Raw genomic sequence first — 23,026 nt, forward strand, 5'->3', positions numbered from 1 at the left:
ATGAATGCCTGGTCAGTGATGTATTTTAACGTCTCGCTTCTAAAAGTTACTTTTCAAACATAACCTCAAATGAAGTAACTTCATAAATAACAAGGGTTAAAGGTGCACTGAAGAGGATTCTGAACTTGCCTTTTTGCCGCGGGAACTCGATCTACACGTTCCAAGCATTCTTATAAACTGCGACTTATGGCCCTCTGTGGCCGATTTCCCTAATTAAATCGAATTAACGTCTGTCTCCTGCCTTTATTTTTTGAATTCTCCGCGTACGGTGAGCGGAGTCTACCAACGCGTGAAGTGCCTTTCAGCCAGCTCCGTGGAGGCTTTGCTTTCGCTTTATTTTGTTTTTTAGGTTTCCATGAATAAATAGTTTCATTCGCAGATAATATAGCCGCAAAATAAGCCCGCAGAAATAAAAATACGCGCGGACTATTTGTTACTACGGACTATTACGTATTACTCCGCCGATGGCAGAGCGGCAAGCCGCCACGGGACTGGGTGAAAGGCGCTCCGCGCGTTGGTCGACTCCGCCCACCGTACGCGGAAGAATTAAAAAGAAAAGGCGGGAGCCGGACGTTAACTCGAGATAATTGGGGAAATCGGAGTTTCTAAGAAAGCTCGGAACGTGCAGATGGAGTTCCAGCGGCAAAAAGACAAGTTCAGATTCCTCTTCAGTGCATCTTTAAGAGCGGTTCAAGACCACCAGTTAAATGAACACTCCTCTGTGATAAGCAAAGAATAACCAATAATTTTCGTGCGATGTCTACAGGTTTGGTCATGAAAACTTAAGTTCTCTAGGCCGTTTAGTATAAGCCTATATCTTAACGAGACCCTCATTTTCCCGCCGTTGTGTGTACTCTAAAAAGGGCATTTTCGCAAAGAAATCGGGTTTAACCCGCTTTTTAAGAAATACCTATGTCAGCGTTCAACAATGGGGTAAAATCAAACTTTACCCATAAACAAAGGGCTCCAAACATATATTTGTAAATCGCTCGCACCTGCAGCTCACTGCGACGAGCTTGTGCACTGTCCCGATTAGGAAGCCTTCATTGCCACCTGGGGAGCTGTTTGAGAGCCACGCTGCTGTGAACTTCACGCCCTGATGGCGTTGGCTGAATCCGTGTCCAGCATCGTTAAACGCGCAGCTCGTTCCCCAGGTGGGTGCTGCGGAAACTTTTTTCATTGTATATTAACTTCTCTGCTTCTCGGCACGCCTTAGCAGACGCGATTAGCATTTTTTTTTTTGAAATTTAACTACTCGAACTTGGCCGCAGAAAACGCCGTCCCACATTCGATGTAAGGATCGATTATGGCGTAAACAGAGAAAGACAGAGGAAAAGGAAGGCACAAAGGTTAGCGATAAGGTTCGTTCATTTCAAAGGTTATCATCTAATAAGACTTTAGGTAGTGTTACTTGCATCCCACTATAACTGTGCACTTTCTATTCGTGAGTACGCCGTGCACTGCTGCTAGTAGATTAATTGGCGCTTTACACAAACACGCTGTAAACGCTTTTTAATGCGAAAGTATAAGGCTACTCGGCAAAGTAACCAGGCATCGACGTTGACTTGCAGCAGCGGTCTGAAAAATCTCAGATGATGTAACCGTGGTAAGAAAGAAAAATAAGATTTCTTCCCAAGGTGCGGTGAAGGTAACCTGGCGCTTTCACACTTATTAGATGAGCATCCATGCAATGGGACACGAAACCACACAGCTTCACAGGGACAAGAGGTGAACCTAGTCTATGCGTTGTCATACGACTTTTTGGTAGTCAGTGGGTGTTTCATTAGAAATAAAAAGGTAAAAATAAATTTTGAGGAATGAAAATATAACGTAAAATAAAATTGAAAACAGTGTCTTCGTATTCAAAGCACCTAAGTATATATATAAGTGGCCTCCGTAATTTCTTTTATTTATCTTGCATAAAGGCTTGCGGTTTCCGGTTCCATTGCAGTGAACGCGTGGGCCGTAATAGTGTCTACCCGGAAGCTATCCAGGTTTTGTGCTTACGGCTTGCGCGTGTTGTACGAGACCGCTTGACGAAGGTCAAGCATACTTTACTTGAAAGTTCTTTCGGCTTTGCATTACGTATTAGCTGTGAATTTCGAAGGCCAGAAAAAATCATCAACAATCGTTGTGCGTGGAGTCGTGAATGAAAGCCCCTTTCTGTACTTAAAAATTTGCGAGGAAGCTTAGATCGCAGTACTGCAAATAAAACAAGCATCCGAGGTGTGTATGTAACGGTGCACAATGATTTCGGTGGAAATGCGTTGACACACAATAGACGCGCAAGCGCCCCTAGAATAGGCACGGGCTAACAGCGTCATGTGTTTTTCTCGGTTCTGCCAGCATACATGCTGTATGAAAAGCCGAACATTAAGTGGACAAGGAGGGCCACAGCATCCAAACTTTTTAGGCTGTAAAACATTACACTGTGAATTGTTATGGAAGTGGTATTATTCATCCAGTAGTAAGAAAGGTACTTATTGTTGAGAATACTGGATTTCATTTTTTTCTGCAACTGAATTCAGACTTGGGACGTGAAGACCGAAAGAGATACCGTGACTGTCAATTCCAAGTGATTGGCAATGTAGTCTTGCTTCAGGGATCTGTGCTTTGACTCAGGACGCGCTGCAGTATGTGCGTGACAAGAGCGAATGGTGGCGAAACCTGCATTTCAATTTTAACTTTTTGTCGTAAGAAAATGTTTGTATTTGATAAATTTAAAGTCTTCATCATAAAAGCACGGGAATGTTTAAACAGAATCAATCTTTATTTGCTCTCACTGTCACAGTGAACAAAATGTTAGGGTATGAGACCAGTATTTTCGCAACTTCTGACGGCACAAGCTTCTGCGTATTGAAACGCTTTTGATCACGAAAAAAAAATTTATCCGACCGTTTTCTTTACCTGAAAAAGTTCTTTTCACATACACCGCTTAATAACTTTGTGCGAACAAATCATCTGGAATGAAGTTGTGCTGTAGTGATTGAGTTACCATTAGACTTGATGATAACAATACACCACCATAGCATATGAACAGTGAAAAGACTTCTTGAGAAAGCATTATCGAAACATCTTTCCTTACAACGAAACTGCTTGTTCGTTCGCATACGGCTGTGAGAGACATTTCATAGTTATCGATGAGCTTACTCCGCGAGAGATCCCCGTTCACTGAAGGTTTTTTTTTTTAGTACACATGATTGTCTAGAAATTTGATGCAACAGCGAATGACGTACCAGGAGTGCCCCCGTTAACCTCGAAAGCCCCGAAGACCACCTCTCAATCTTTAGAAACTCTTTCTGAAGATGTTTTCTGGATTCGCCTTTCACGGACTAGGAACTGCATTTCAAATCAACGGGCATGCCAAGAATAGTTCGCAATTATTGCTTCAAGGAGAAACGTTTCAGACCCAGTACAGCACACAAAAAAGACTGTTAATTCTGGAAACGTGGCTCAAATGCTGCGTTGACTGCTACCTGTCGCGATCCAAAAACCGAACATCCACCACCCAACATGCGTACATTACGTAGAATATGTACTTTGTATGGCGAAAGGTTCAGTTCTTGATACATTTTCCCCACTTCACAGACAACATGTGCATCCTACTACAGCAATTAAGGAGTGCACGTCAGTCGGCTTTAGAACTCCTGTTCGGCGCACATGGTCGTTACTCCTGGTAGTGGATCAGTTTTGAATAAATTTACGTAACCTAAAGGTGTGTACTTAAACTCTGAACAGCACACAAAGCCGTACAATTTCGGAGACTAAAATGTCAGTTGAGCTGAAACAAAAGAGATTAGGAGGCTTTAGAACCCATTACAATCTGACGGGAGTGACAGCCATGCCACGAGAGAACAGCGGATTAAGGAATCGTGGTGCGCGTTGTTAGGCTGCTTTTTTTAAGCACACGCTATAGGCAGCATTGAAAGCGGTGGAGATGTTAACGCAAAAAATCGAACTTTAATTATTTAGTCGAGTTCTTTCTATGTCTGAGCTCATCGACTGATAGAGCTTCATTTTTCCAATCTTTGCTGCAGTCTGAAAGAAGCTAAGGTTATTAAGCAGAAGAGCCTCGGCCCCCTCTTGGACTGTGTCTGAGGAAACAATAAAGAAAGAAAGAAAGAAAGAAAGGAAGAAAGAAAGAAGGAAAGAAAGGAAGGAAGAAAGAAAGAAAGAAAGAAAGGAAGAAAGAAAGAGAGAGAGAAAGAAAGAAAGGAAGAAAGAAAGAAAGAAAGAAAGAGAGAGAGAAAGAAAGAAAGAAAGAAAGAAAGAAAGAAAGAAAGAAAGAAAGAAAGAAAGAAAGAAAGAAAGAAAGAAAGAAAGAAAGGAAGAAAGAAAGAAAGAAATCGTTCTTTTTGGAAGTGGCTATGAATGGAGAAATATTTTTTTTTGTTTTTTTGCTTGCTTATAATCTTTTTTGAGAGAACCATTACTTTGATTCAAGTCAGGCTTAAATACTTAGGTTCGAGTCAGGCTGAGAGCCTATTATATACAGCGCTAGGATTCTTAACGGGCTGGTCTCTTCGAACTGCTAGCATAACGCTGAATATAGCAAGGTGTATTTGAACATGCATTGAGTTCACGTAATCAAGCGCCAGCATTTCCAGATCTATTCTTGAGCCTGAACTTCAATCACAAACCTGGCCATTCTCATCTAAACTTTCCGCTGTTAGAGAATTTCTAGCTTTTAGCACGGTTCGCGTGCTCATTACCGAATTTCTAAACTGTAAACGGTCGCAGTACTATTTTTTTACTAATGAATCATGAGTAAGATAGTTGAATTCATTGTTCTCTTTTCACATCACACGAAAGGAACATATAATGGGCATTTTGGACAGAGCGCCCTCCCACACCCAGGTGATTTATACTACCCAGGTCCTCCTCGTTCCCAGGCTCATTGACTAGCAGTTGAAACGCACGTTGTTAGGGTATACCACGGTTACGAAATGTTACCCCAGTAAATGCGCCCGCACAGCTACCGTACGAAATTGACGGAAAGTGGAGTTTCAGCTACAGGTGGAGGTAACCATTTAGAATACCGCCAGCTATTTGGACCGAGTGAGTGGAATCTTTTGCAAGGAGGAGATTGTTCTTATCTAAAGAGGAGTATAGAGCCCACGACTGAAGGCGATGTGACGTATACATGACTCTGACAGCAACCCGCTAATGATCCCCTCTATCCTTTTCCCTGCTTCACCGGCTCCCAGACTTTCCTCTGAGAAATTTACCGCCCATGCTTCCAAAGGAACTGAAATTTGTGCTTCGGTCTTTTAAATGCTTAAAATATCTTGCGTCTAAAAAAAAAAGAACACGCTTCTTGGCTCTAGCTGGAGAGTAAATGTGGACTGCGTACTGAAGATATGTTGAATTTATAACTGCTGCGGCATGCACATTTCGCAGCAACTTGCAGTGCTAGGTAAATAACGACGGCACTGCCCTTAATCCGCTGAGCTGGATCAGTCGAGGCCATTGGTCGAGGTGAGAGAGCTCTGGCGCAACAAAGTGAGCGGCTGCGTGCAGCGTTCCCTAGTACACATACGTCGAGGGAATACTGTATGCTGCGGACCGGTGTAGCGGAACATGTCAGCCATAACAACACATCACCAAAATGGCTATTTTTATAACCTCTCTTGCAGCATGGCTTCGCAGAAACGTGCGCAAATGAGCCCCAGCACAAGCATCTGTTGAAATGTGCAGATATCCAAAATAGAAAGAATACAAGTGTGTAAATACGCTGTTGTGCTTCTAAAGAGTATTCCAAAAGTTTTTTAACTGCACCGAGAGGTATGATCCAGCCACAAACCGTCCTTGCGTGTAGCTGCAGCATAGATACGAAAACAAAGCATTCGCCGCTGGCAGAGGCACAATTTTTAATACTGAGGTTAGAAAATCTGACGGTGAATAGTGCCGTCGGCTGAGCAGAATAAAACCCATGCAAGGTCATTGTGCGAAGACTTGCTGTGGTAAAAATGAATATCATTGTAATAAGTTATAAACGGAGACATAAATTGAGAGTTTTTATTTTTACTGGTGATGATAGTTAGTTCTGATCTGCTTTTTTCTTAGAGGACGGCTTGGCGGAATTCTGTTGACTCCCTGTACGTGTACTCAGTCAATCACGAAAAAAATTCTTTCGTACGTAGCTGTCTAAAGCTAGGCGATCTTGCGGCTGAAAACGCTGCTTGAGGTTCTTCTCTGGTGTAATATTGTGGCTATTGTCCTATTTCTGTCATGCTCAGAGAAAAGAGCGAGCCACAAGAGGTTCTTTTTAGAGCGTCGACAGTTTGCACCTGTGCAGTTGAGCATGGACCTCTGCCTGACCTTGACAAGAAGTAAACTGGAACTGCGTTGAGAGCGTTACGAAAGATTTATCCAGCCTCATGGTTGTTTGCAGAGTTTTCCAGCATAGTGGAAATCCCAGCATAGTGGAATCTGCGCCACCTCCCATTTCAAAGGAGACGCTGCTATCTTTCACGCATCTATAGAGCCAAAAAACTGCTTGGTTCTCTGGCTAGGTTGATTATTAGGGCGCTATATCGAGACAGCATATTTCGGCGAAAGTTGAATTTCAGAGCACTGGAGAAAAGTCAATATATATTAGCGCACTTCAACCTAGGCCCTCTCCATGAGAGTTCGTACATGGCAAGTAATTTTTTTATCATCATTAGCTCAAAATATAAGGCTAAATTCTGAAGCAATCGAATTCGTTTTGAGAAATAAATAGGTAAATATGTTTCATATATGCTATGGAAACACCAAAAAGAATTTACATTTCGATTTTTCTAGGCTTGTACCCGTAAGCTACTCTAAATTTTGGGCATACGTGTTTTGACGTGCCGGCGTCTCACCGGACACTAAGAACTTTTTATTAGTCGGTTCGCGTTGCTCGCGGAGCCATGCTTGAAGCTAAAGCTATAGTAGGATACAACTTAAAAAAACAGCAGTTGCTAACACTGGGTCGTGGTTCGCGGCGTCTGGTATTGCTCCGCTGGGCAATCGCAACTGTAAACGAAATCAGCTTTTTAATTTTTTTACTATTCCAAACAATCCACGCATCAAAACTCAGGAAGTCATAATGTTTTTCTTGTGATAAGCTTCTTTACGTAACAAGAAACGTTTAAGCAGCGGACTACTTTTTCGTCGTGGAGGAATTCTGTGCGCGGAGGTAGAATGTGGGAGGAGCTTCACCTCAGACTTAAGTTGTATCCGACTATAGTGAACAGCAACAGAGGAAAGGAGGAAGGTCCACAGAACCCGTTGTCGTCGTTTTCTTCGCCCTCCACTGGTGCTCACTTGTTTTAGCGCCTTAGCTGTTATTGAAAATATCTTACCCGGCTTGCTACTCTGTTTTCTAAGCTGCAGGTTTGTTTTGAGTTTTTTTGATGAATATTTCGGAGCTGCAAAACGGGCCCAAATAACGTTACGGCAGATAGGTGCGCGAACCAGGTGACTGAAAAATTTTGTTTTCAAGCTTTAATGTTCTAAGTACTCAAGCTTTCCAAAAAGATGAGAGACTGATTTTCCAAGCAGTTGCTTCTCTCATAACTCAGTGAGAGTTGATTGAAATAGAATGGAATGCAAAAATATATTTATCAGCTCATTAGAATCTTGCTGGTTTCTTCTTAGGAGAGTGTTCACGATGACGCTCCTTCTTTTGGAGAATCTTTTGTTGCCTTGACGTTTACGTGCCTTCTGGTGACTTCTGCTGCCCACTCGACCGCACGTAGCTAGAATTCTTGTCCGTGCTGGTTACCGAAGTTTCCCACTGTTCTCAGGTGTTGAGCTGCCATTCTGACTTTGTATACGGGGTGGGATACGCCTTTGTTTGGAGCTGTCTCCAGAGGACTGTAAAATTTATTTTTAAAAAGGCAGTTTCATTTCGCTGGCTTTGTGTTACTCTTCTTAACTAGCCTTGTCCAGTGGGAGGAGGCAGTTTAGCGCACGAACGTTGTGATATATGTGGCAACCGAGTTTACTCGCGGAAAGAACGATCACTTTCTTTCAAGGCAGCACTTTTCAAACTTAATGTCAAGCACGAAGTGCATCACAACAATGGCGAGGCACGGAGCAGGAAAGAAACTCAAAATCATCATCATCATCATTATCATGATGAGAAAGGAGAAAGGAGCACATGATGCGACTTCGAAGAGTCCTGCGTTCTGGCTACCTTCCAGTCTTTATGCACTGCAGCAGTTGCTGAGACCATTGCTTCTCGAAAGATTCCAGGATATTTTCTTTTCAGAAGGGAGCGGAATGATTAGCATATGAAGATGACATGTACATTAGAACGGTGCCTCAAACGCCCCACAGGCTTGAAGCCACTCTTGTTGAGGTGAAAGAAGAGGTTTTTGACTGTAGTTTCCAGCCGGCAGTAAGTTGTAATAGAGCTATCGAATTTGTTTCCGGAGTAAGCGATCCAGAGACTTTTGTCCGCGCCTGTGCAGTGAAAATCAACAAGGGCGCGTCTCTGACCCAAAGTTTTTGAAGGCGTCGCCGTAGCTCCGGTATGCGGTGCGTTGGGCTGGTAGCCGCAGGGGACACGGGGTTATGTTGACTGAGCGATATAACTTTCCAACTTATTTTTCTTTTTCCGAAGAGCGAAAGCTCTGCCCGGCTAGTCCGACCAGAGTTTCGCGGCGTTTTGCCGGAGCCTTGAGCGGAGTAGCAGGTGGTTAGGAACGGCGCCCCTAGGGTCTAAATCTGCGTCTAGAAAAAGGTAATCGTTGCGCCGAGCACCGCGTTTCGATCGCTGCCGCGAAGCTCCGTTGTATCGCGTGGTTAGGCACGATTAGGTCACAGGTCACATTATAGTAATGAGCATGATTAGTAGTAAACATACGAATGTTCACATTGAATACATCATTTTAAAGAGGAATTTTAACATAGTTAAGTAACACTAATTCCAGAGATTAATTACAGTAGTTAGTCAACTCGTATGTATGACGCTTTAGCAATAGGTAACTTCAAGTGGTAACCATGTGGCGTGGCCTTCAGCTTGACATTGAAAAAGAATTTGTGAATACGTAAGAATAACAATGGGCGAACGGATGACGGCATATACGGTATAAAGCAGATTAAGTCAGCCGACTTTGCATGACGTCAATCGGCGCGTTGAAAAGGCGCCTACCGAGGCTGCTCTTAGCACAGACGGCGGCAACACGGACGGGAATGAAGACCCAGTCGTTTCATCGAGCTCCGGTCCAGACAGTTGCGCAGAACGCACTCAACGTTACAGACGCCAAGCCCCGTCTAGTTGCCTGATACAAGAGAGCCTTCGCTCTCTAATCAGGCTCAACAGTATTCAAAGCACAGCTGATTTTACTCTTTTCTCATATTTTTCTTCTTTTCGAGCACATTATTACTTTTAAGATAAAGCAGCTACATTGCTATACTTTCAGTAATTTTTCGCCCCTAAAATATATCCTGCGTCTCATAGGCCGCCTTGATACTTACAGTTATCCATCATTCTCCGTCTATGAGGCATATTAGCGAAGACTCTGGATACTTCCCGGCAGTCGTGCATCAATGTTGTAAAGACGCAATTTTACATTGTAGCTTACATCTTGCGCGAAATGTGGCTTATGTTTCAGTTGATTAGGACTAATGACAGTTGCAATCCTGGGCAGTACACTACAGGTGCTTTGTAGAAAAAAAAATATTAATTGGGGCGCCCTGGTTAATATGGCAACGAGCACGAGACCACACGTCTTGAAAATATGGTTCATTATTTCATATCAGTGTTCATTTCGTAAATGATAACCACGAACCTCGTAGAGAAACACAAGTTGTAGAAAAGTTTCGGGGAGAACAGCGGTGGCCTACAGTTTTGAGCATCGGCCTCGCATTCGGGAGGTGTGTGGTTCGATCCCCAGCGCCGCAGTGTCACCTGCGATGATATAACGGGCACGTGCTTTCACCTGGCCTGTGCTCGGCTCTTCTCGGTTGAAATGCTTGGAAAATGGGTCGTTGACCCAAACTTGAGTGGGCTACGAATAACTTGTGCCATGGCACTGTTTGGCCGCAGGTACTGTTGCTGAACTAACATTCATCGCCATCAGTATTTGCACTGCACGTAGTGTTCATGCAGTGCTTCTTTCATTGACAGATGGGAACACGTAATAAAAAGGCCCCCGTCGCTTTTTTACGCAGGTATGAACGTACAGCGTCGCCTCCTGCTTCATCGATATAGTTAACAGCCAGCGAAGGACGTCAGCGCTGGCAGCCACCGACTAACCGAGGCACAGCGACATTCCATTTGATAACAGTAAGTATAGAACATCATGACTATGTTTATTATGAATTCTTTCCGCACACCCCTGATACATCTATTACTGCCTTCTAACCATCTCTGCTGGAAGGTGACACCCACTGAAAATACTGGCATCATACAACATATCTGCAGAAGAATCGCTTCTCGCGGGAATCCTTATATACTGGAGCCATGAGAGCTGAAAAGCATTCCGAGCCCTCAGGAATCTATAGGTCATCCCGTCAGCAATCGTGTAAAACAACGCATATTTTCGATCTCATAACGAAGCCATCCAACCACTATTCTCAATGAGATAAGCATCCTATTTATTCACCTTGCCTTCGATTATAATATTCATGTTACCATTTTACCAGAACGCAATAAACATTCCATTCGCAGCGGCTTGACGTACGCAGTTGCACTTGGATTTAGTTTAGGTTTCCTGTCTTGTTTCTCTATGTTTGGTTTTTGTATGCGAATGGACCGTACTCATTGAAAAGAATTGCAGCCCGTGACGAAGGTACTTTGAACCGAAACAAAATAGACAATGATCGACTTCCATTAAGCTCTTTCTGATATCCGGCCAACATGTTGATTTGGCTCTTTTGTTGATTTCATCCTCAAGCTTAAATTCCTTCCAAAAATAATGACACACATATGACTGCGCCTCTTACCGGAGACCGACACACTTTGGTAAATCAATAGTTGCTAATAATCTCGCCTTTCAATTAAAAGGTCCATGATTCAATGGCCGCCTTCTTCGTAGGAGGATGTTGATTTTTTTTTTGCTTTCTACAGACCCACTCTGGTGCTGACCACTTCCATCTCATATGTTTGTTGTTTTTATATGTTTTGGTGGGACATTGCTGATGCGCGCTCTTCACAGTAAATTCAAGATTCAAAAAGTGGTCTGTTACGGCGCGGTGCTTAACACCAAGCACCCTAAGGTCGTGTTTTCAGAGTGTACATTTTGATTAATATTTCCGCGATATAAAAAGCGAGTTAGTAAGCATGTAACTGGCTGATAGAACTCAACGATTGCGCTCGAGAACTGCAACTGCCATATATTTTGTGTTTCTCTCAGAATATCCATCCACAGCTGATTAAAACGAATGCAAGGTTTTTGCGCACCTGACGTAAGAAAAAGACACAGGAGTTCCATGCACGGAACAAATCATGCCAGTCTTCAAAATAACTCTGTTGCTAAAACAAAACTTTTTTTTTCTCGCGTAAATATGAAACAACATGACTCTGGTACAGGCGCTGGAACGGTGCTTCATCTTTATCAACACATCTGCCTCTTGAAAACCACCCCACGTAACAACTTGCACACGGCTGGATTGTGAACATATCTACAGAGATCTGCGTGCAAGGAAAAAAATGAAAACAAAACGAACCTCGAACTACGACCCGAATCTCTTATGGAGAAAATCGGCGTTTCAGGACCGACTTGGCGCCTTCTTTTTCTGATTGAGTAAGAGAGGCACTTTTTACACTTTTGGTCCGCGGCCGAAGTTCAGGAGAAAATGACTGCTGTTTAAGTCTGTTACACCGAATGATTATGCTGTTTTGGGAGTGGCATCTCTCAATTTCAGAGGTCACCGTCGTATTAAGCGCATTCATATTAGCCTCAATATCATTTTTAGTTCAATTCCGAGAAGGCCAAATTTAAGAGGTGGGGCGGGCCAGATTGGGAAATGACTCTGTCCAAATTTTGAAGTCACCACAGTGTTGGCCATAGGCAAATTAGTGTAGACATAGATTTTGGTCCAAATGTGAAAACGTCATGTTAGAGGCTGCGATGGTCGAAATTTTTTGAGTGGCTCGGGCTAAATTTAGAGGTCACGGTCGTATTGGCCATAGTCAAAATAACCTGGATAACAATTTTGGTCCAAATGTGAGGAAGTCAAACTTGTGGTTGGAATTGGGCCAAATTTTTCAGGTGCGACGGGTGGTCGTCGTAATAAACAGGGCCTAATTTGGGGACACCATCGCATCAGGCGTAATCAAACTATCCTTCGGCATCAGACTTGAGACTGTTGCTATGAATCGCTAAGAGGGTTTGGAGGACAGGACACATACACTGAAACTCGAGTTTCTACACTGAACAGAGCTATCGCTTTAAAAAATTGGCTCCGTGTACCTAAGTCTCCTCAGGGATTGTGCGCTTGAGGAGGTTCTGTGCGCACAGGTAGTGTGCTCTGGGTGTCAGGTTGTGGAGTTCGCGGTGTCGCAAAACTTATTTAAGTATACTGGTGGAAGTCGCAGTTGCGAACACCGTTTTTTTACTCCCGCAGAATTTGTGCAAAAGCCTTCATTGCGACAAGGTGGCAATCTAGGCCAACGTACCAGCTTCAGAACTGCTTTCCGCCGAACTACACGGTAATTTTCGGGTGGCTACGTTTTCTATAAGATTTATTCCCGAAGAAGAACGAAACATGACAAAGGGCACATAATTTAACAAATCTTTTCAGCCGGCTGGAACACTTCTCGACAGGTACTTTAAGAAATACGCGAGTTTAGAAGTCTAAATTTTTTTAGCGGATCCAATGCCTTTATCCCCATTACTATGTCTCAGACCCGTATGCACCCGAAGACAGCCTTTTAGTCTTGCTTTTTATCTGGTTAATGTGCCTTGACAGAGTATGCAATGGGTGAAATAACGATACCGAATATACGAAATCCCATTTGGCGGCCTTTCGGGGCAAGCATGATGTCTTCTCGGTCCATTAGCGAAACCGAACCACGATTAATCAGCTCTGTTTGCGGTTTGCCGTCGTGGGCCGCAAAAGAAGCGTCGGCCGCAGACTCATGCCCGGAAATTAAAGACGACCGTGGCTTCCTTACGGCTCGCTTCCAGCGTAATGACTTTCGTCGTGGCTGAGCTGCCAGGGCAGGGAGTGAAAACGAGAGGCCATTTAATGTCATTCTCATGGCTCTTTGGAAACGTTCTGGTCTGGTTATCTTGCAGTAAGCACAAAGGTGATGACTCGAGGGAATAAAAAAGAAGCAAATCGTTCTAACTGGTCATAAATTGCGATGTGAGATTGAATTCCTTCGACACGAGGCTGAAGTAATAGATTATGTTTTGCGTGCGCTGCTGGTAATAGTAGCATAATGAACCCACTCTGTTAAATCAGTTTATCGCATTAAAGCTGCGGGTATGGCACATTATCCGGGCCACTTGTCTTTCGAGGCTCAGGAACATCTATCTCTCTAGCAGACTTGTTGACAAACATGGGAGTGCGGAAGCATGAGTCTGCGTTGTAAAATGATGACTGCAGCATCGTTCATCATAGAGAAGTTTTGCGGACAACTCGCAGAGCAAAAATATTGGCTTTGGTCGGCGTCACAACTTAAACTAAAGGAAGCGAAGCTTCAAATCGGCCTCTCTTCACGCACGTCAGACAAACCAGAGTGACTCCTGGCGGCATGTGTCAGTAATGAAAGTGTCAAACGTGAAACAAGGGAAGAGCCTTTAGAATAATGAGGAGCAATGCAGAATTTTTCTCTTACCCTTCAAGCGCAAACAAATAACTGCCCACTTACATGGTAATAATTCAAGAATAAGATGTACAGTCAGGCCGGAATGAAACGCGAACAGCGCATGTCAAGAAAACAAAATATTTTCCGTGCCTACTTTCAGCTGTAGTGTGCAGCTAGCCTGATTCATGTGCCTGGATAAAAGGTCTGCCGAAGGGCATAATCGTAAATAGGTTGTAAGGGAATATTTCGCTGCAAAGTAGAAATGTATGACATATGCGTGTTCGCGTTTCATTCCGGCCTGACTGTACTTGAAAGAGGTAAATCCCCTTGGTCTGGAGTGTTACGTGCGATGCTGTACCAACGGAGGTACGGCGACGGCGGTGTTCTCGCTACATTTGACAGTACTTGTTTCATTAATTGTACCCTGGACCCTAACGCTCTGCGGCGCCATTTCCACCCTTAGTGGACGTGATATGCATCGTATTAGGCCTGAAAGGCTGAGTGGATCGTGGTCAAAGGGGTATAGAAGAATCTGTGGCGAGCCGTCTTTTAAGGAATTCTAGTTGCAGTCGTGGTGCACCGTTTCCAACTAAAGAAAAAAAACATCAATGCGGTTACGGCGGAGAGTCCAAAATCGACGACTGCAACACGGTACGCCGTGCCGCTTTGTGTGTCAAAGCACGATGATCGGTTGCATAGGGTTCTGTCAAGTGTGAAGGCAGGAGAGTCAAGGCGGGATGATCCGCGCTTAGGGCAGAAGCCCCACGGTCGCTATCACAGGGATGTTTTATCTCTTAGTGGCTCCAGCGTTGCGCCTAGGGGCTTCGGCAGTCATCTAGAGGCTAGCAGCAGGAAGAGAAAGAAGACTTGGTTCTTGCCAAAGACTGGAAAGATGCGTATGTCTATTGGGTGGACGCTGTCACTGCACTTATCCCAATGCCTGTAAACCCTGGCACACTACCCACTTCCGTCTACACGACATACCACCCCTGCACATCATCTGGCAGCGGTGAACACGGGAGCCCCCTTGGCTTACTGTGTTTATGCTCCTGCGAGAAAAAAGAAAAAACGAAAACAAAAGAGGAGAGAGAGGTTTCTTTCCTACAGCGCTAATAAATTGTGGGTTGTTCACTGTTTTCGCTTGTTCTAAGCTGCTGTAGAGCCAGAATTCATTTACCTTTCCTGCAATTTACTTATCAAATTCTATGTTTAACTGGCGAAGCCTGGCCTAGCTAAATGGTGCAAGCTAAGTCGCTTGCCTCATTGTATCGCACTTAAAGAAAAAAATCATACGTCATATCTCTTCCTATTTGCTGGCTGCGAACACTGACTTCTTGCACAAACCAAGGTGCCGAATTACTTAAGTATCTAGCAGACAACGGCTTGGGACCTGCTGGGGCCCTGAACTTTGGTGGTCATGATCGCCCAGAGGGTGGCAATTAAAGTGCTGCCGCTCATGAAATGTGCAAAACCGCGGGCAGCTTCGATGCCTCAGCCCCTTATCTCGTATAGTTGGCAACAACTCTTAGGTATAAGTTAATTTAGTGATCAACCGAAAGATGAAAGTAATAAAATTTAGGACAACATATTCGGTATGTGCTGTAGTCCTAGCAGCGGTACCCTAAAAATAACAATCTTGCATGCTGCCATCAAACTTTGCAGGCCAAAACGAGGTACCTTCATCGTTATATGAAGCGCGACCACAGAAGAATGCGAGGGCATTATTTTCGTCAGAAGGAATATAGGCTCGGTCGATTAAAACTTTAGCGCAATGGACTACGCCCAATTGAAGTGACCATCGTCAAAAGTATTTCTTTCCATGGGGGTCAAACTTGGTCGTTTTGCTGCTTGCATTTTTATTTTCATATTAGCGTTTGATTTGACGCTCACTGCAACGCGCCAGCTCAGACTCATGCACGCAAGAAAACTAGCAAACCATATGTCTCCCTCCGTCTTAGAGCTTTCCGTCACGCCCGGACGCATTATACGTTGGTCAACTTATTAGTGATATAGCCTCCGCGGCGGGTGATTGGTGAGCATGCTCGCCTGCTGAGACGGCGGTCGTGGGTCGCCTCGCGGAATTTCGGCGGCGGGTCATTCCGGGTCATCGGCATTTCGATGCAGGCGAAACTGACGTGCGCTGTGACATGTCATGATCATCTTCATCATCATCAGCCCGACTACACCTAATGCAGGGCAAAGGCCTCTCCCACGTTTCTCCAATTAACCCTGTCCTTTGTCAGTTGCCGCCACTGTATCCCCGCAAACTTCTTAATCTCATCCGCCCACCTAACTTTCTGCCGTCCCCTGCTACGTTTGCTTTCTCTTCGAATCCAGTCCGTTACCCTTAAGGACCAGCGGTTATCTTGCCTTCGCATTACATGCCCTGCCCAAGCCCATTTCTTCCTCTTGATTTCAACTAAGATGTCATTAACCCGCGTCTGTTCCCTCACCCACTCCGCCCTCTTCCGATCTCTTAGCGTTACACCTATCATTTTCCTTTCCGTAGCTCGCTGCGTTGTTCTTAACTTAAACTGAACCCTCTTTGTTTGCCTCCACGTTTCTGCCCCATAGGTGAGTACCGGTAGGATACAGCTCTTGTGACATGTCATTGAACGTTAAAGATCCCCTGGAGGCCGTATTATTGCGGGGCCCTCCACTACGACAACTCTTTTTCACCCTTCTAACGCTATCTCAGCCCGTGTGAAAAAACACTGCACCTGTTCTTTCCTTCGTAGCATTTTTTGTGCCTTATTTTGTTCCCTTGTTTTTTGTCTTTTGCCTCGGTTGCAAATGCTTAGTCTCTTTCTCACGCCGACAACACCAATGTAGCTAAATGCTACAGACAAGTTCAGAATCAGGCTTAAGTCGTTAGTATATAGTTTTATAAAGTTCAGTTCAGGGTAACGACGGTTGAAAATGGCATTTGTGTGCACTGAAAAGGGGTCCCGTTGAACTGAGAATTCAGCGATAAAAGATTCACGATTCTGTTTCTAATGAATCTCATCAGAAGAGAACTGCGCTCTCATTTTCCCAATGATTGAGAAGTTATGCACACCCGTCTAACTCTGTCATTTGAAATCTACACTCTGCAATATTATAGCTTGCAAATATAAATGCAGCACCCACGGCGCTGAGATCAAAAGAGGGAACGATGTCGACCGAAGTCCGGTAACTCGTTACTGAAATGAAACGGAAGTGATAATGTCTGGATCCATTAGCGCTTCAACGTTGCGGAGTCCGATTTTTTACTTGGCGCCTCGTGCTTGATTAATGTGGCGAATTGGGCGTGTTGGTACATAATTACAGGCACAGCAGTGCACAAAAAAGGGGAACCGAGTAGACAGACAAGAACGAGCGCTGAACTTGCTTGAAGCGTTTCGTCGCCGTTACAATACGGCGTTCTGGTGGCCACAGCCGTTTAGCGTATGCTTTCGGCCTGTTTAGACGTCTTTCACTTATTGCTTCCAGTTACATCCGGCATCAAAATTTCATTACTGCTCATTGTGAAAGTGAAATTAGATACGGACTTGGGAAAGAGCTAGTACATGAGCATCCAACCAGAAACTGGCGTATTGACCTTTGCAAGGTAAAAGCTATGATGAGCAATAATTTCACTATAGCGGAAATTGATAATCTTGTCTACCGAGGATTACAACAAATAATTAAAAGCTGTAAGATGAGCGGTGGGTATAAATCAGTCATCGATAAAGTATGGCCTGAAATCTATGATTCGTTAGAACTCAATTGAAGTGAGGGCCATACATTTTTGAGCGGAATAGACAAATGCTGTGAATTGTGGCATACAGACCGCACCTTACATATAGTTAAAGATTATAATTTTGTCTTTATGTCATATGTATAGGTCCACCGTAAATAGTTTCTTTTTTTTTTAGCATCACACAGCATGAAATTGCAGTGCGATTCTAAGTATTGGGATTATACGCCGAAGATGTGTAGGGTGTTGGGACAATCTATTAGTGTTTTTTTTTTTTGCCAACATTAAAGCCTGCAGATGCTATCTCGAGGGTACACTAAACATAACGGCAGTTGTGTGGAATTGAGCCATTAGCCGGTCTGTTGGCGCATATCGTCCCGTTCTAAAGTTTTACAGATCTGATGTGAAAAACGGTAACAGCAGTGCATTAACCTCTGCGTCAACGATTCATAATTTTTTTCTTCAAGAACTCAGGTTGGGAACAGCAGCGCTTAGACTCTGGTGTCAGCGTAGTATCCCACCGGACCATTAATTACACATCCGAGGTAGCTTTGTGAAGTTCTGAATACTGTATTTGTTTTTTAGCACTTTTGCTGATACTTTCTGTTAGGCTACTGAGTCATTTTGCGTCATTGCATGAACCAGCGATCAAAGCAATCGGACGTACAACAAGAAGACCGACAGTATATGGTCCTGTCATTCTTTTTGCTTGTGCCCCGTATGGATTTCTGTGCTGGTTGCAGTAGCCATATGCAGAGAAAAATCCGTTCGTGCTTCTGGTCCTCCTTAAGAGTGTACAAAGTTTAAAAAAAATGTTCTTTGAGTTAGTGGAGCCCTTTTTTCAGCATAGAATCACCAGTGGTATAGTACATCAAAATGCAGCTAAGACGTACTTACTAGCAGGCTGCTTAACTGATATTACATAGTTGAATTTTAACTATTACTTCTCGGCTTCTTAATTATTGAGAGGCGTGTAGCCAATGGTAACATACATATCAGCTTTTATAATTTAGGAAACATGGTTACCGTCGGCGCTGCGGCTCCAAAATGCTGGCTATTTTGACGAGTTACATCCACTCGAGAGGTTGCTGTGCCTGAATGTTTCTCAAAATTGCATGCATTTTGGCGTAATGTAGCCAAAATTTCTAGCTCCCAATTAGCACATGTGATGGCTGCATGATCTGGCCTAGTACAATCGTTAGACTCTGATTGATAACTTCAGAATATTAGTTTATATTCACCTCGTTAGAAAGGAATTGCAGAGCAGGAAAAGCAGTGCTTGGGTTGTCTCAGGAATTCGTTACAGCTAATATCTAAGTTACCTTCAAACCTTGACGAATATTTGACGGCAGCTCCGTGGTGCCAAATGCTTTTGAGGGGTGCCAACAAGACTATGGCGAAAATACCTGTGGGCATCCCATAGTGATTACTGCGTTTTATCGCTGAGTTTCTTCTGTACGACAGGTGGTGAAGCTTCCAGGCGCAGAAGAATGGTCCGCAGTGGTCTAAACGAATTGTCAGTGCGGGATAACGCGTGGCGTGTGCACAAAACAGTCTGTACTTCTGAATGAGTTCAGAGTCATTTGCTCGCTGGAAAAAAAAATGTCATGCTTGTGCACTAAGGCAGCGTTACCGGCTATAAGGACAGAGAAAGTCAATTCAGAAAAAGCAAGACAATTTAAGCATCTTGCCAAGCCACCGACCTTAATATTGCCACGTATCATTGCAGTGTCCGTTCGTTCGCGCTCAAGGCCGCAGGAAACGGGTGTTATCATTAATGTTCGTTACGCGAGAAGCGACCGGACCAATCTCGATTCCTCGCATCCATGAAGGGCTGCCTCTACGCTTTTCCAGATTACTCTAGATGATCTTGTCCTGTTATCTCGATGTTTCCTTGCCGGCTTTAAATTGAGCGATGCCGCGAGCGGCGGGCATTCGTAGTTCGACGACTGTCGAGCACGTTTGCTGCTGCCCGAGCTCGTCCAGAACCAGCGAAGTTTTTTTCGGCGCTGGCTTCGTGAGAAGTTTCGACAAGTGCAGGCGGGCCCCGGATCCACTGCGGCCCGGAGGTTCCGCAACCAGCCTCCCCGCCCAGGCGCCGTGCCTTTGCCGGTGCTCGGGCAAACTGTGTGAAGTTCGTGCAAGCAGCAGCCCAGCCGGCCACCCGTGACGTCATGGGAGGCCCGGGACCTGCTGCACCTCCGGTGTTCCGTGCGCCGCCCCCAAAGGCGCACTGTTTCCAGTTCGTAGTTACTTCCGACGCGACGGCTGACGACATCGTCGACGGCATCGAGTCGGTTGTCGGCCCGAAAGGGCTAGAGAGCCTCCAACACCATGGAGGCATGAAGTTCTGCGTCGCCATGGCCTCGGCTGCGGCGGCAGAGAAGATGCTAGTGGAAGGCGCCTTCAACGTGAATGGCACTTCCGTCCCAGTAGCCTGCGTGGGACCCGCCGTGGCCCACGTGACGGCTTTTCGTGTGCCGCTGTTCGTGGGAGACGCGGCGCTGGCGGCAGCACTGTCCTCTTACGGAAAGGTGCTGGACATCACCCACCCCGTCCTCAAGGGCCGTCGTCACGTCGGCAACGGGACGCGCGTGGTCCGGATCGAGATGAAGCAGGCGGTGCCGAACTTCTTGACCGTCCAGGGCCACCGCGTCATGTTTGACTACCGAGGCGTCCGGAAGGTGTGTTCCCGCTGCGGGCAGGACGGCCACATCGGCGCGGCGTGTCGAACGCCGCGGTGCGCTCGCTGCGAGGTGTTCGGCCACGACACGGCAGGATGCGGAGCGGCTTGCAGGCGCTGCGGTGGAAGCCACGCCACAGCGGACTGCCTGCGGCCACGGTCGTATGCGGCGGCCGCCGCCTCGAGGAAAGTCCCGAGCAAAGACAACGTGGCCACGGAAACACGGAGCACACCAACCCTCCGGACGCCTGTTGCAGACGTGGTCCCTACGACCAGCAGCCCGAGGGAGCCCGAGCCCACCCCCGCGACGGAAGTGCCCGTGAAGGAGCAGCTCGAGAGGTCGCCTTCAAACGAGGTGGAGCCGTTCGGTGCTGTTTTCTCGGAACCCTTGCCGCCGCTACCCCGCACAGCTTCCTTCAACACCGAGAGCAGCAGCGGCGATGAGTCGAGCGTGGCGTCGGGCGACCTGGTGGACGTACCGGACAAAGTCACGCCGCTTCGCCTGACAGGCGACTTGACGTGCGGCCAGGTGTCAGGACCGACGACTCCTGGAGGTGCGGACGACGCGCGCTTCCCGTCACCAGCCAGCCACACCCTCCCATCGGCGACCCTGGCGTCGGCATCGGCTTCAGCTGCGAGCGTCGCCAAGACCACGCAGCAACCGGTGAGCGAGGCCACAAGCGCCGACGGCCCCGAAAACATGGACTTTTCCCGACCAGACTTCAAACGTGCCCACCCCCAATCATCGGAATCCGAAGGGACTGTTAACGAACGTTCTAGCAAAAAAGTGCCGCGCGCGCCAAGCGCCGCCCATGGCAGCGCTCTTTAGGTTGTATGCTATGCCGTCGGTGCTCTTGGCAGTCATGGCGGTTGTGCATCTCCTCTCCCTGAATGTTCGGGGATTTCAATCCGTAGACAGACAGAGAGAGGTGATGCACTTTGCCAGGGCTAGGGGCGTCGACATCCTGTTTTTACAGGAATGCAACTTCCGTACTTCACTTGATGTGCTGAATTTCACCACCCGGTTTTCTGTTTTTGCTTATTTTTCGTTGACTGATTTTCATATGTGCGGTGTTGGTGTCGTTTTTGTAAACCCCTGCCTGCGCGCGGGTGCTCATTGCACTTTCGGGCTGGACGGCCGCACTCTTGCGGTCGACTTCACACTAAACCAGCGGCGGGTACGTGCGTTGGTTGTATATGCGCCAGCACGGCGGACTAGTAGTTCTGATTTTTTTCAGCGCCTCGACTCATTCCTCCTTGATCCCTACCCCACTTTCATCGTCGGTGACTTCAATTGTGTACTTAACATCGACCGCGACGTCCGCGGACAGGGTCACGGTCGCCGTTATTGCGGTGCCCCCGCGCTCCGCGATCTCGTGACTCAGTTCCGCTTGTCTGACGCGTGGGTGCAGCTTCACGGGGATGCCTTTGGAGCGACGTTTGAGAGAGCACAGTCAGCGAGTCGGATAGACAAATTCTATTTTCCACCAGAGCTCGCTTCTTTTGTCGTTAGCTGCGAAGTTCTCGCGTTCCCTGCAGGCACGCCGGTGATTTCCGATCACCACCCCTTGTCAGTCAGGCTCGACTTTGGTGAGGACACCCCACGTACTGTTACGTGGCGCATGGACACGAGCCTACTGGCGGACCCGGAAAGCGTGGCGTCGCTGCGTACGGCGTTGGCAGCATCGTGCAAGAGTTTCGTTGCGACTGATTCATGGGACACACTCAAGGCTCGTTGGCAGGCAACTCTGGTGGCGGCCGGTCAAGACCGCAGACGGCGGGTAACTCATGCACTGAATGACACCCTCAAGCGCATCCGTATAGTGCAAAGGGGAGCACCCTTAACCTTTGCCATGAGCGATTACCTGAGTCTACTTAAAGCACGTTACCACGTGTTGCTCTGCCAGTCATCACGGGCAGCTAGTCGTGCACACCAGCTCGGGCGGCCGATATCAGACCCGGCTGTGCTACGACACGTACGCGCAGGCACGGCAGAGGAATTCGCTGCCGCTACTGTGCCTTTCGTGACACTCCCAGACGGCACCCAAAGCAAAACCACGGCCGATATCTGCACGATCTTCGCAAGCCACTTTTCGAACCTGTTCTCTACGGACAGTTGGCTACATCTTCAGGATGGCTATGACGGGCTTCTACAAAGTTTTTTTGGAAACTTGCCACGAGTAGCTGAAGAGTTGCATGAAAACCTTTGCGCACCAGCCACAAGCCAAGAGCTACACGCCATCCTGCAGAGTATGAATGCAGCCTCTGCCCCCGGTCCAGACGGCATTCCAACAAGTTTTTATTCAGACTTTTTTTTACGAGATCCAAGGAGCACTCCTGAAGATGGTCAACGGCTTCCTCGCGGATGGGTTACGTCCAAACTCTTTCCGCGAATGTCGCATCATACTCATTCCGAAAGCGGGCGGTGACCCCTCCGACCCGCAAGCATGGCGGCCCATAAGCCTCTTAAACGCAGATTACAAAATAGTCACATCTTTACTGAACACAAGAATGCGGACGATCCTACCTCACCTAATCCACCGGGCTCAAACCAGCAGTGTCCCTGACCGCTCTGTGTTTGATGCATTGGCACTCACTAGAGACCTGTTCACATTTGCCAGCAGGACGGGCTTCAGCGGGTGCTTTGTTTCACTAGACCAGGCGAAAGCATTCGATCGGGTGGAACACTCGTATCTGTTCGGAGTCCTTGAAGCCTTCGGATTCCCTCCGCAAATTGTCAGCAGGCTGCGCTTACTTTACGCAGACCTGAATGCTCGCCTCTCCGTAAACGGCCACCAGAGCGCTCCCTTCTCAGTCACCAGGGGCATAAGGCAAGGATGCCCTCTCTCCCCAACATTCTTCGTGTTATGCCTGGATCCACTCATCCGGC

At 46.4% G+C, this 23,026-nt stretch overlaps 1 pseudogene across 1 annotated transcript in view; it reads left to right on the forward strand.

The window, feature by feature from the left end:
- The window catches only part of LOC149333742 (5-hydroxytryptamine receptor 1 pseudogene), a 90,265-nt pseudogene that overhangs the window by 8,655 nt on the left and 58,584 nt on the right, over window positions 1–23,026 (forward strand). Inside the window, exon 2 of the transcript XR_016284967.1 lies at window positions 10,150–10,264. The product of XR_016284967.1 is annotated as a 5-hydroxytryptamine receptor 1 pseudogene (transcript). The remainder of the gene's footprint in view (window positions 1–10,149; window positions 10,265–23,026) is intronic.

The sequence above is a fragment of the Amblyomma mixtum genome, chromosome 8 (assembly GCF_055824585.1).
Source record: "Amblyomma mixtum isolate Tamu chromosome 8, ASM5582458v1, whole genome shotgun sequence".
In the NCBI taxonomy this organism is placed as follows: Eukaryota; Metazoa; Arthropoda; class Arachnida; order Ixodida; family Ixodidae; genus Amblyomma; species Amblyomma mixtum.